Source organism: Scyliorhinus torazame, chromosome 18 (genome assembly GCF_047496885.1).
Source record: "Scyliorhinus torazame isolate Kashiwa2021f chromosome 18, sScyTor2.1, whole genome shotgun sequence".
NCBI classification, from domain to species: Eukaryota; Metazoa; Chordata; class Chondrichthyes; order Carcharhiniformes; family Scyliorhinidae; genus Scyliorhinus; species Scyliorhinus torazame.
The window spans coordinates 112200281-112214350 of NC_092724.1; positions in this window are offsets into that span (position 1 = coordinate 112200281).

Consider the following 14070-nt stretch of genomic DNA (forward strand, 5'->3'; position numbering starts at 1 on the left):
CGGAGGCTTGAGACCGAAGCAGAGGCCTGCTATGGAAAGGCTCACCAGGTTTGTGATAGAGAACTGCATTGGGCTCCTCAAAATGTGCTGATGTTGCCTCGACAAGTTTGGTTGGCTCCAGAGTGTACCCAGCATCCTGGTGGTCTGCTGTGCCCTACATAACCTGACTCAGCAGCAGGGTCTTACCGATGAAGACCTGGAGGAGCGGAACATCTCCTGGGATGATGAGGAAGTTGAGGAGGTGTCGGAGGATGGTGGCCAGGTGGGCGAGAGTTCACTTTGACAGGAGGACAGGAATGCCCTCATTATTCCCTGCTTCATGCTATAGGAGCAGCATGCTGTCCAACAACTCAACAAGACCCAACCGCTACCCCCCCCCCCCCCCCCCCCCCACCAAGACCGCCATGACCCCTCCATTTTCTTTAGAAAGAAGAAGGTTAAGAGGTAACTTAATTGAGGCATACAAGATGATCAGAGGATTAGATAGGGTGGACAGTGAGAGCCTTTTTCCTCGGATGGTGATGTTGAGCACGAGGGGACATAGCTTTAAATTGAGGGGTGATAGATATAGGACAGTTGTCAGAGGTAGGTTCTTTACTCAGAGAGTAATAAGGGCGTGGAATACCCTGCCTGTAACCTGTAACAGTAGTGGACTCGCCAACATTAAGGGCATTTAAATGGTCATTGGATAAACATATGGCTGATAAGGGAATAGTGTAGATGGGCTTTAGAGTGGTTTCAAAGGTCGGCGCAACACCGAAGGCCGAAGGGCCTGTACTGCGCTGTAATGTTCTATGTTCTATGTGAGGTTATGCACTTTGGACGGAAGAATAGAGGCATCGACTATTTTTCAAAATGGGGAAAGGCTTTGGTTGTTTGAAGCAGAAAGGGACGTAGGCGTAGTAATTCAGGATTCTCTAAAGGTTAACATGCAGGTTCAGTTGGCAGTAGGGAAGGTAAATGCAATGTTAGCATTCATGTCGAGAGGGCTCAGATTTACTGCTGAGGCTGTATGAGGCTCTGGTCAGACCCCATTTGGAATATTGTGAGCAGTTTTGGGCATCGTATCAAAAGAAAGATGTGCTGGCCTTGGAGAGGGTCCAGGGGAGATTCACAAGAATGATCCCGGAATGAAGGACTTGTCTTATGAGGAGCAGTTGAAAACTCTGGGTCTCTACTCGATGAAGTTTAGAAGAATGAGGAGGGATCTCATTGAAATTTACAGAATACTGAGAGGCCAAGATAGAGTGGACGTGAAGAAGATGTTTCCACTTGTAGGAGATGATTTGTTATGTTGTAGGTGTAACATAAGCGGCTTCCTTGTGGTGCACTTGACAAAGGAAGGTTCAGACGTGGAGATAACTTCAACACGTTTATTTAACTATTTACACTTCTATTACTCGGGTTCGACACTACTACTAATCCTACTATAGCTACCCAGACTGACTAACTAGTTGCTGCAATCCACGTGGTGGGTGTAATATTTAATCAACACTGTCTCTGTACTCACTGACTGTCTCCACTGGAAAGAGGCAGATCATGTGTGTGGTGTCCTTTATATATGGGTTGGTGTAATGCCCCCCTGTGGTGGTGTCACCTCCGTGTGTATCGTGAATGTCCATTGGTCATGTCCTATCTAACTGATCTATTGGCTGAGTGTGTGTGTGTGAAGTCTCCGGTGCTCCCTTGAGTGTCTAGCTAGCCTACATGCATTTACATTGATGCACATCACCACAGGAGAGACTAGAACCTGAGGGTGCAGCCTCAGATTAAAGAGACGATCCTTTAAAACAGAGATGAGGAGGAATTTCTTCAGCCAGAGGGCGATGAATCTATGGAACTCATTGCCGTAGAAAGCTGTGGAGGCCAAGTCACTGAGTGTCTTTGAGACAGAGCTAGATAGGTTCTTGATTAATAAGGGGATCAGGGGTTATGGGGAGAAGGCAGGAGAATGTGGATGTAAAACATATCAGCCATTATCAAATGGAGCAGCAGGCTCAATGGGCCAAATGGTCTAAGTCTGCTCCTATATCTGATGGTCTAATGGTCTTATGGTCATGACAGTAATATCGTGGGACACTCAGGGATCTTTGGCGACTTCAAGGACCACCTTAGGATGACGGGTTGGCTCTTGGGGGATAAGGGGTAACTGCTGAGGTCCTGGCTGACGACGCCAGTGCTGAGATCGGAGACCGAGGCAGAGACCCAATATAACAAGGCCCACATTGCCACGTGTGCTGTCATTGAGTGGTGTATCAGGCTGCCCAAAATCCGATTCAATTGCCTGGACTGCTCAGGTGGAGCACTGCAGTACACCCCCAGGAGGGTTTCCTACTTTGTGGTGGTCTGCGGTGGCACAGCAGTGGGGTGACATACATGAGGAGGAAGAGGGACATGCGGCCTCATCTAAGGAGGAGGCAGCCCAGGAGGAGATGGAGGTCGAACCCGGGCAGGACTCACAGGAGGAGCTGGAGGATGGACGAGAGGTCCAAAGAACCATGGAGATCCTCATCCACGCCCAATTCTCATAGAACGAGACTTTGCTTGTCAGCTCCCCCCCACCAAATCCCTCCGCCTCCCAAATCCCTCCACTCCTCCCTATCCTACCTTCCCCCATTCGCCCGCTCCAATCCCTCCTTCCCACATTCCCCCCTCCCCCAAACCCTCTTTCTCCCCAATTCCCATTCCCCTCACTCCCACCCATTTCCCCCCTTCCTCTCACCCCCATTTCCGCCACTCCCACACCCCTCCCCAATTACCCTGTTCCATGCTTCAATGGGCCTGTATTGGCACTGGCAGCAGGTGAATATACAAGGCAGGGGAGTGATGATGACTTGTTGCGAGGTTAGCTCTGGTGTTCCTCAACCCGTGCCAAAGTCTGAAAACTGTCTTTCTGCTGACAGCATGCTCACACCCATCCTCTGAACCAGGGACGTTTGATCTTGGGCCATTGTGCCCGGGAAGCAGGAGGTGGGAGGAGTGGAGGGCAATAGGGGGTGGGAGTGCAGGCAGGCCCGCTCTGAAGATTAATGTAACAGAGCCGTCACATATATCAGGTGTAACATGTTTTAATTGTGAACATTTGACATTTCCATTCGTCCTAGCTACAGATAGATTCCCCCCCCCCTCCCCTCCCCCACTGTCCACTTCATGCTCCTCACTCTTCTTCATCTTACGTGGTCTACTGATATGTCTAAATGTGCCCCCAGGATGCACATCAGAGGTGGAGGCAGCCTGATGCTTTCCACTCCCTTTGGCCTTTAATGCCCTTGGCAAACATCCTCTGAAGGCCATGAAGCCAGGGGTGGGGGCCTGGCTGACTTCCCAGTGTCACTGGCATCACTGTGCCATCCTATTCTGCCTGCTGCCCTTGAGATGCACCGATTTCAGGAGGGGGGGGGGGATTTAGAAGAACTGGAGATTGCCGTTGTCTCCTTGGTGGCAGGCCCCTGATTGGCCTCCAACGCCTCCTCCTCCCTGACAGTGCCCGTAGAGCCCTTGGATGCTCCATAGCACAAAGGGGCAGTTGGAGTGAGCTCCAGAGGCCTCCGGGTCATTGCACAGGTCAAGGAGACACAGCCTGAGTGAGTGAGACACAGACAGAGTGAGAATTTGGTAATTTGGTGCAGTGAGGTAACCAGGAAAGGTAAGTGGTTAATCTAATTTTGCTGTTTTTCAGTTAAAGGTGCAGTGTAGATTAGTGTCTGATTGGCTGAAGCTGCTCCCACCCTAATTGCTGAGAGGCAGTTATCTGGCAGTCACCTGAGGCCTGTTAAGGGGCACAAAGGTACACATTATATTCTTCTCTTTGAAGTTTTAGTGTGAGTCATCCTAAAGTCTGTATAAAAGATAGACAGAAAGTGCACATTAGTAAGCATTGCGCAGGTCAAGGAGACACAGCCTGAGTGAGTGAGACACAGACAGAGTGAGAATTTGGTAATTTGGTGCAGTGAGGTAATTCGGTGAAGAGTGGGAGAAAGTGCTTTTTCCCTACTGTTTTGTTCTCTCTCTTTCTTCGGGCCTAATTTCGGGGGCCGTTCGGAAGAGGAGGAGCAGTCTCTGTGAGTATAAAAACCTAACGGTAACTTCCTGTTTCCCAGGTTTTTCCCCAAAAGTGACGTCAGAGGGAAGCTGTGATCTGATTGGTTGATAGCAAATCTGCCCCAAATCTAAAAATAAAACACAGCTAAACTCGTAAACTTAAATTAAACTAATTAATTAATTAGTGATGGCTGGTCAGGTGATGTGCTTGAGCTGCTTGATGTGGGAGCTGGCAGATCCCATTGCGAGCTGCAGCGACCACATCTGCAGTAAGTGTTGGCTGCTCGAAGAGCTCCGGCTCAGAGTTGATGAGCTGGAGTCTGAGCTTCAAACACTGAGGCACATCCGGGAGAGGGAGACTTACCTGGACACTGTGTTTCAGGAGGCAGTCACACCTGTCAGAGTAAGTAGTTTAAATCCTGCCAGTGGCCAGGGACAGCAGGGTGTGACTGCAAGTCAGGCAGGTAAAGGGAACCAGCAGCCAGGAACTCAGGAGCCTCAGCCCTTGACCCTGTCCAACAGGTATGAGGCACTTGCTCCCTGTGTGGATGGCGAACAGGGCTGCAGGAAGGATGAGTCAGCTGACCAAGGCACCATGGTTCAGCAGGCCATTCAAGGGGAGGGAGTAAATAGGCAAGTTGTAGTTGTAGGGGATTCTATTATCAGGGGGATAGATAGTATCCTTTGTGAGCAGGATAAAGGGTCCCGCATGGTATGTTGCCTGCCCGGTGCTAGGGTGCGGGACATCTCTGACCGGCTTGAAAGGATACTGGAGAGGGAGGGGGAGGATAAAGTTGTTGTGGTCCATGTCGGTACCAACAACATAGGCAAGTCTAGGAAAGAGGACCTGTTTAGAGATTATAAAGAGCTAGGATTCAAATTAAAAAACAGGTCCTCAAGGATCATAATCTCCGGATTACTGCCCGAGCCACGTGCAAATTGGCATAGGGAGGCAAGAATAAGGCAAGTTAACACGTGGCTGGAAGAGTGGTGTGGGAAAGAGGGGTTCCTTTTCATGGGACACTGGCATCAGTTTTGGGACAGGGGGGACCTATACCGTTGGGATGGTCTCCACCTGAACCGAGCTGGGACCAGTGTTCTGGCGAAAAGAGTAAATAGTGTGGTCAATAGGACTTTAAACTAAAGATTGGGGGGGAAGGGAAAGTCAGGGAACCAAGAGGTGAAGTAATCAGTGGGAAGCGTAGCTGCTTAGGAATACAAAAAAGTACGAAAAGACAAAACTCAGGAGAGGTTACAATTGTCCCCATCCCACAAAATATGACACAGTGTATGGAAAGGCTCAGTAAACCAAGGTCCACCACACTAAGAAAACAAAAAGGGACGGTCAATAGAGAATTAAAGGTGCTTTATTTAAATACGCGCAGTGTACGGAACAAGGTAGATGAGCTCGTGGCCCAGATTGTGACTGGCAGGTATGATGTGGTAGGCATCACAGAGACATGGTTGCAGGGGGTTCAGGACTGGCATTTAAACATCCAGGGATTCACAACCTATCGAAAAGACAGAGAGGTGGGCAGAGGGGGCGGGGTGGCCTTGTTAATTAGGAATGAAATTAAATCAATAACACTAAACGACATAGGGTCAGATGATGTGGAGTCTGTGTGGGTAGAGTTGAGGAACCACAAAGGCAAAAAACCCATAATGGGAGTTATGTACAGACCTCCTAACAGTGGTCAGGACCAGGGGCACAAAATGCACCACAAAATAGAAAGTGCATGTCAGAAAGGCAAGGTCACAGTGATCATGGGGGACTTCAAAATGCAGGTGGACTGGGTAAATAATGCTGCCAGTGGACCCAAGGAAAGGGAATTCATTGAATGTTTAGAGGAGGGCTTTTTGGAACACCTTGTGATGGAACCCACGGGGGAACAGGCCATTCTGGACTTAGTGTTATGTAATGAGCCAGACTTGATTAAAGATCTTAAAGTAAGGGAGCACTTAGGAGGCAGTGATCATAATATGGTAGAATTCAATCTCCAATTTGAAAGAAAGAAGGTAGAATCAGATGTAAAGGTGTTACAGTTGAATAAAGGTAGCTACAGGGGCATGAGGGAGGAACTGACGAAAATCGACTGGGAGCAGAGCCTAGTTGGAAAGACAGTAGAACAGCAATGGCAGGAGTTTCTGGGAGTAATTGAGGACACAGTACAGAGGTTCATCCCAAAGAAAAGAAAGGTTATCAGAGGGGAGATTAGGCAGCCATGGCTGACAAAGGAAGTTAGGGAATGCATCAAAGCAAAAGAGAAAGCCTATAATGTGGCAAAGAGTAGTGGGAAGTCAGAAGATTGGGAAGGCTACAAAAACAAACAGAGGATAACAAAGAGAGAAATAAGGAAAGAGAGGATCAAATATGAAGGTAGGCTAGCCAGTAACATTAGGAATGATAGTAAAAGTTTCTTTAAATACATTAAAAACAAACGGGAGGTAAAAGTTGACATTGGGCCGCTCCAAAATGACGCTGGTAATCTAGTGATGGGAGACAAGGAAATAGCTGAGCAACTAAATAAGTACTTTGCGTCAGTCTTCACAGTAGAAGACATGAGTAATATCCCAACAATTCCGGAGAGTCAGGGGGCAGAGTTGAATATGGTAGCCATCACAAAGGAGAAAGTGCTAGAGAAACTAAGAGGTCTAAAAATTGATAAATCTCCGGGCCCAGATGGGCTATATCCTAGAGTTCTAAAGGAGATAGCTGAAGAAATAGTGGAGGTTTTAGTTATGATCTTTCAAAAGTCACTGGAGTCAGGGAAAGTCCCGGAGGATTGGAAAATCGCTGTTGTAACCCCCTGTTCAAGAAGGGAACAAGGAAAAAGATGGAAAATTATAGGCCAATTAGCCTAACCTCGGTTGTTGGCAAGATTCTAGAGTCCATTGTTAAGGATGGGATTTCTAAATTCTTGGAAGTGCAGGGTCGGATTAGGACAAGTCAGCATGGATTTAGTAAGGGGAGGTCGTGCCTGTCAAACCTGTTAGAGTTCTTTGAAGAGATAACAAATAGGTTAGACCAAGGAGAGTCAATGGATGTTATCTATCTTAACTTCCAAAAGGCCTTTGATAAGGTGCCTCACGGGAGACTGCTGAGTAAAATAAGGGCCCATGGTATTCGAGGCAAGGTACTAACATGGATTGACGATTGGCTGTCAGGCAGAAGGCAGAGAGTTGGGATAAAAGGTTCTTTTTCGGAATGGCAACCGGTGACGAGTGGTGTCCCGCAGGGTTCAGTTTTGGGGCCACAGCTGTTCTCTTTATATATTAACGATCTAGATGATGGGACTGGGGGCATTCTGGCTAAGTTTGCCGATGATACAAAGATAGGTGGAGGGGCAGGTAGTATGGAGGAGGTGGGGAGGCTTCAGAAAGATTTAGACAGTTTAGGAGAGTGGTCCAAGAAATGGCTGATGAAAGTCAACGTGGGCAAGTGCGAGGTCTTGCACTTTGGAAAAAAGAATAGAGGCATGGACTATTTTCTAAACGGTGACAAAATTCATAATGCTGAAGTGCAAAGGGACTTGGGAGTCCTAGTCCAGGATTCTCTAAAGGTAAACTTGCAGGTTGAGTCTGTAATTAAGAAAGCAAATGCAATGTTGTCATTCATCTCAAGAGCCTTGGAATATAAAAGCAGGGATGTACTTCTGAAGCTTTATAAAGCATTAGTTAGGCCCCATTTAGAATACTGTGAGCAATATTGGGCCCCACACCTCAGGAAGGACATACTGGCACTGGAGCGGGTCCAGCGGAGATTCACACGGATGATCCCAGGAATGGTAGGCCTAACATACGATGAACGTCTGAGGATCCTGGGATTATATTCATTGGAATTTAGGTGGTTGAGGGGAGATCTAATAGAAACTTACAAGATAATGAATGGCTTAGATAGGGTGGATGTAGGGAAGTTGTTTCCATTAGCAGGGGAGACTAGGACCCGGGGGCACAGCCTTAGAATAAAAGGGAGTCACTTTGGAACAGAGATGAGGAGAAATTTCTTCAGCCAGAGAGTGGTGGGTCTGTGGAATTAATTGCCACAGAGGGCGGTGGAGGCCAGGACGTTGAGTGTCTTTAAGACAGAAGTTGATAAATTCTTGATTTCTCGAGGAATTAAGGGCTATGGAGAGAGAGCAGGTAAATGGAGTTGAAATCAGCCATGATTGAATGGTGGAGTGGACTCGATGGGCCGAATGGCCTTACTTCCGCTCCTATGTCTTATGGTCTTATGGTCTTATGGGTCATCTGGCACTGCCAGTCCTGGAGGTTCCCCATTGTTTGCACCATGGTATTGGCGCCCTCAGCGATGCTCCTCAGTGACTGGACCATGCTCTTCAATGCCTCGGCAATGTACATCTGTGTCTGCAACATGTCCCTCAGCGACTGGGAAATGATGTTGAGGTCCTCAGTCACGGTCGTCACAGACTGAACCATGCCGTGGGAAAACCACTCCAGACACTGACGTCGTGCTCCTGGTTTTCCACTGCGGTCGCCACCCTAGCAGTGTTGGCCTCGATGCCACGCATTGTCAACATCAGCTCCAGCGACCGTAGCCCTTGGGACTCCTCCAATTGGCTATGCACTCACTGGAATGTCGCTGTCCTCCCCTCCTGAATCTCATGGCTGTGTCCTATCATCTGCATCAGCTCTGGGACAACCTTGTCCAGAGGCTTAGCATCTGACTGGGACTCAGCATAGTCCAAGGATCCAGAAGACCTCTGACTTCTGACTCTCTTGGATGTTCCTGCATCCACCAGATGTGCATCAGCAACATTGTGGCCCTCACCAGATTAAGTCCCAGAGCCTTTCCACTCACATCACCCTCCGGGGTATGTGTCTCTGCGCTGGTGGAAGCTGGGGTTAACAGCTGTGATGCTTCGATGGTGATGTCCTTGGCGCTCTCCACTGAGGTGGTCTCTTGGGTGGTGGGGGAGGAATAACTCCGGATGGCACGCCCCCATCAGATGGAGATCCTGCAAGACAATGGACATGTGGTCAGTGAGAGGGAAGGATCATTTTGTCTGACGTGAACAACTCACTTGAGAGGTCATCTGGGTGAAGGGGCAGTGGATCCTCACCGCTGTGGCGCAGGCCAACCTTGCTGACAGTGGCTGCTCTCTCCTCAGTCAACCCCGTGATCTCCAGGGCCCTTTCCTCATAGGGGATGAGGACTTAAATCTCTGGTACTCCGTCCCCTGTCTTATCCTTTTTCCCACTTATTACGTGCTATTTTCTCCTCTGGAGACAAAGAGAGGGTATTGTGAGCTGCGCACTTCATGGGTCAGGATGTGTCTATTGTAGATGGCATGCATGGGAACTGCACCTGGATATGAAGTGGTTGTGCGGGTGGGTGCCAGGGGTTCTGAGGAGAAAGCATGAAGATCGGCTGTGGGGTGGGTGCGAGGTGTCAGCAAGTAATTTGTTGGGGCGGGGGATGGGGGGGGGGTTGGAAACTTGAGGGGTGGTAGGCGAACTGATGCCTGGAGAGAGGTGGTAACTTACCCTTGCAGCTCGGTGGAGGTCATTGGTCTTCTTCCGAAATTGTATAACTGTACTCCTGTCAAGCTGCCTGGACAGATAGCCATTGCCCCTGACCCCCAGGTGGTATTGGTGACCCTGCTGCTAGTCCTTTGACTCCCTCGAGGGAAAAGAATGTCCAGTATCGCATTGACGATGTTGAAAGCCTGGCCAGGTTGGCATCCCCAAAGCGAGGAGCTGTGTCATGCCATACTGGGAGTGATTGGTGAGGAAGCGTTTAAAAGCAGTTCTCCCTTGTTAGCAGTGAGACACTGAGGCAGGGTCTGGTGAATCAGACGTCGCGACAGCCTGAAATGGCGAGAAACTTGTGGGAACACATTTCCGCTACTAAGTGCCCTCAAATACGGGTCACAATGTCGCCAACGCGGCCCTGGAGAAACGCCGGCCAATATTGCCCAAAATCACACTAAGAAATGTTTCCGTTAAATCGCGCCCTCAATATAAATACAGTTTATTTCAGTTATGTTTCATCATCACATTGATCTTCATGGCAGTTTATTTGAACTTATAGAATCCTTGCTTCTCCCACTCCCATTGGACCATTTCACGAACAGCTCCTGGATCTCAGCTTTCTTTCCGCCTTAACACTCAACTTTTGCAAAGAAAAGGTCAATAATGTGGAATAAATCTCGACAGAAGTGGCCAAAACTAAATCAGTGTTGCATTTTACTGTGCACACATTGTTGTTTGCGAGTGGGATGCCAGGATTTACTAATCTTTGCGATCTGAACAGAGAGCTGAGACTCATATTCAGGCAAGGAGCTTGGCTGAGAAATATCTTTGACTCTTTATTTGGAAGGAGCACACATTTGGCCTCTCAGATCAGCTGCAAAAAAAGAATCTATAGATGTTGACAGTTCTTTCCAGGATCTAACAACTCGACTGCTCCCATATATTTCAGCGAATGTGTAAGTTGCGGAATTGCATTTTGAACAGGCCACTCCTAAATTGAAGCAAATATTTACTGGGAGCAATTCAAACCCTGTAACTTACACCAACTGTGTGCCCCTGAAAACTGTATTCATACACCTTTTTAAAATTAGCACATACGTCATAAATGTGGCTTCGCTTTTTTGCTTGGTTTAATGTCGATTCAAATCTGGGGGGGTGAATGATTAAAACTGAACAAGAAACTATTGAAAGACTTGACTGGGACAGAAATTTTATTTCTGTTGGATATCCTGAACAGACGACCGTTTGTATTTCTTCATCTGCGTCTCAGATTGAATACGTTCCAGCCTCTCCACTCCCCCTGGCTTAAGGCACTCACCTCCATTTGAAAGCAGACTAATTTGACATTGACTTCACAATGTGGAAAGATATCATCAGCAATGTATTTACAATAGGTTTGGTGGGCCAACAAAAACACTGACTGTATCAAGATCAAGTTGGTTTCTCAGTGAATAATAGTGAACTGAGTCCAATTCCTCTTGCTAAGAAATTATCAACACGCTGGGGGTGAGGAATCTGAGGATGCACTTAACTCAACAGAGCGAGGGTTTGAATTAAAGTTTAATGGTATCTCCTAATGTTTAGAAAGTCAAAATCAAAGTTGCAATTTACCAATTTAATTCATAAATGAAAGTGATTCCAGACTCCCTTTTTAAATAAAACAGGCATATTCAGCAGAGAAAGCACCAACGGTATGCTGATAAAATGCCACTACATCGATTGTTGCATCAAGAGGCTTTACTTCCAAAATAAAGTGGCAAAAATGTTTTAAAGGAACAATACATTCTTGTTCTTTTATCTGTTCTTCTGGAGACTGGGTTGAGTTCTTTTTAATGGCATCTGCATTAGGCTATAAGATGTAGGAGCAGGTGGCCATTCGGTCCATCAAGTGTGCTCTGCCATTCAATGAGATCATGACAGATCTGATATGATATTCCTCAACTCCACTTTCCTGTTTTATCCCCATAATCCCTGTTTCCCTTACAGATTAAAAACCTGTCTGTCTCAGCCTTGAACATACTTAATGAACCAGCCTCTGCAGCTTTCTGTGGTAAAGAATTCCACAGATTCACTGCCTCTAAAATAAGAAATTCCTCCTCCTCTCTATCTTAAATGGGTGATCCCTTACACTGATATTAGAACAAAGAACAAAGAAAAGTACAGCACAGGAACAGGCCCTTCGGCCCTCCAAGCCCGTGCCGACCATGCTGCCCGACTAAACTACAATCTTCTACACTTCCTGGGTCCGTATCCCTCTATTCCCATCCTATTCATGTATTTGTCAAGATGCCATTAAATGTCACTATCATCCCTGTCATTATGCCCTCTGGTCCTAGACTCTCCGACAAGGGGGAATAACCCCTCAGTATCTACGCTGTTCAAGCCCCCTGAGAATCATATGTGTCTCAACAAGGTCGCTCTTCATTCTTCTAAACTCCAATGAGCACAGGTCCAACCTACTCAACCTCTCCTCATAAAAAAAAATCCCTTCTTACCTGTGGTAAATCTAATAAACCTTCTCTGGACTGCCTTCAATGCCAGGATATCTTTCCGTAGATAAGGGGACCAAAACTGTTCACAGTGTTTCTACTGCGGTCTAAGTAGTGAATTGTATAGTTTTGGCAAGACTTCCCCATTTTTATAATCTAATCCCTTTGAATTAAAGGTCAACATTGCATTTGACTTCCCTATTACCTGTTGATCTTGCATAATAACTTTTTGTGATTTATGCACAAGGACCCCCAAATCAGTGTTACAGTTCTCTGCAGTCTTTTTCCATTTAAATAATAATCAGCTCCTTTATTCTTCCTACTAAAGTGCTTAACTTCACATTTTCCTGCATTATATTCCATCTGCCAAGTTTTTCTCCGTTTACTTAACCTGTCTAATTTCCCTCTGCAGAGTTTTTGTGTCATCCTCACCACTTCTATTCCCACCTATTTTTGTGTCATCTGCAAACTTGGAAATAATATTCATTTCCCTCGTTCAAGTCATTGAAAGATATTGTAATTGTGGCACCAGCACTAATCACTGTGGCATTCCAGCAGGCCATCCTGAAAATGTCCCTCTTATTCCAATTCTCTGTTTTCTATTAGTTAGCAAACCTCTATCCATGCTAATATACTAACCCCCAACAACATCTCTCTTATCTTATTAAGTAACCTTTTGTGTGGTACCTTATCAAATGATGTTTTGAAATCCAAGTACATTATATTTACTGGTTCCCCTTGTACTATCCTGCTCGTTACCACCTCAAAGAATTCTAATAAATTTGGGAGGCATGATTTCTCCTTCATGAAGCCATGTTGAGAATGCTTGATTATATTGTGTATTTCTAAATGATCTGCTATTACATCCTTTATGATGGACTCTAACATTTTCCCAATGACAGATGTTAAGCTATCGTTACCTGTTTTTTGTCTCCCTCTCTTTTTGAATAAGGCAGTTTTCCAATCCTCTGGGGCTTTTTTCACAATTCAAAGATTCTTTGAAGATTACTACCAGTGCATCCGCTACCTTCCTTAAATATCCTAGGATGGAACTCATCAGTTCAAGGGGACTTATCAATCTTTAGCCCCATTAGTTTCCCTAGAACTTTTTCTCTACTGATAGTTATTGTATTTATTTCCTCCCCCTTTTGTCCCATGATTATTTCGTATTTTTGGAATGTTATTAGTGTCTTCTACCATGAAGACTGATACAAAGTGTTTTACTTTGTCAAATACAGGGTTCAAATACAGCAGACAGGGTTCAAAACTTGCAAGTTGGCTGGAAAGAGGAGAAGAGAGTGTGAGAAGAAGGAACCCATTCATGGTCTTGCTATTTCAGCATCTCGGTTGCTTGTTCAGTTCTACAGGGAAAGCAAGTGTTTATATCACAAAGTGTTAGCTTGTCACATGACTTTCCCTCTCTAACTGCCCAGTGACCCAAACATGGGGCGAAATTCTCCGTTATCGGCGGAAACTCCGCCGATCGGCGCAAAAAACGGCGCAAATCCCACTTGCGTCACGTCATAAAAATGGGCCGATAGTCTGCGGCCCGAAATGGGCTAGCAGCGACGTAACGGGATCCGCGCTTGCGCAGTGGTTCACGCCGTGCAGCGTCATACGCGCTGCATGGCGTGACGGCTCATAAGGCCGCGCAGCTCCCCCCCACCCGACCGGAACAGCCGACCGCAACACCCGACTTGATGGCTGGCCGTCGCTCAGCCCCGAGGTTCGAGTCATGCGATGTGGAGGCGCTCCTGGATGCGGTGGAGCAGAGGAGGGACGCCCTGTATCCCGGGCACGGCCGCAGAGTTGCCCCACTCCACAGCCGGCGTCTGTGGAGGGAGGTGGCAGAGGCCGTCACCGCTGTGGCCCTAACACCACGGACAGGCACCCAGTGCCACAAGAAGGTGAACGACCTCGTCAGAGCAGGCAGGGTGAGCGTCCCCCATATCCCCCATATTCCCTCTCCCCCAAATCCCCCATATTCCCCCCTCCACCATATCCCCCATATTCCCCCCTCCCCCATATCCCCCATATCCCCCCTCCC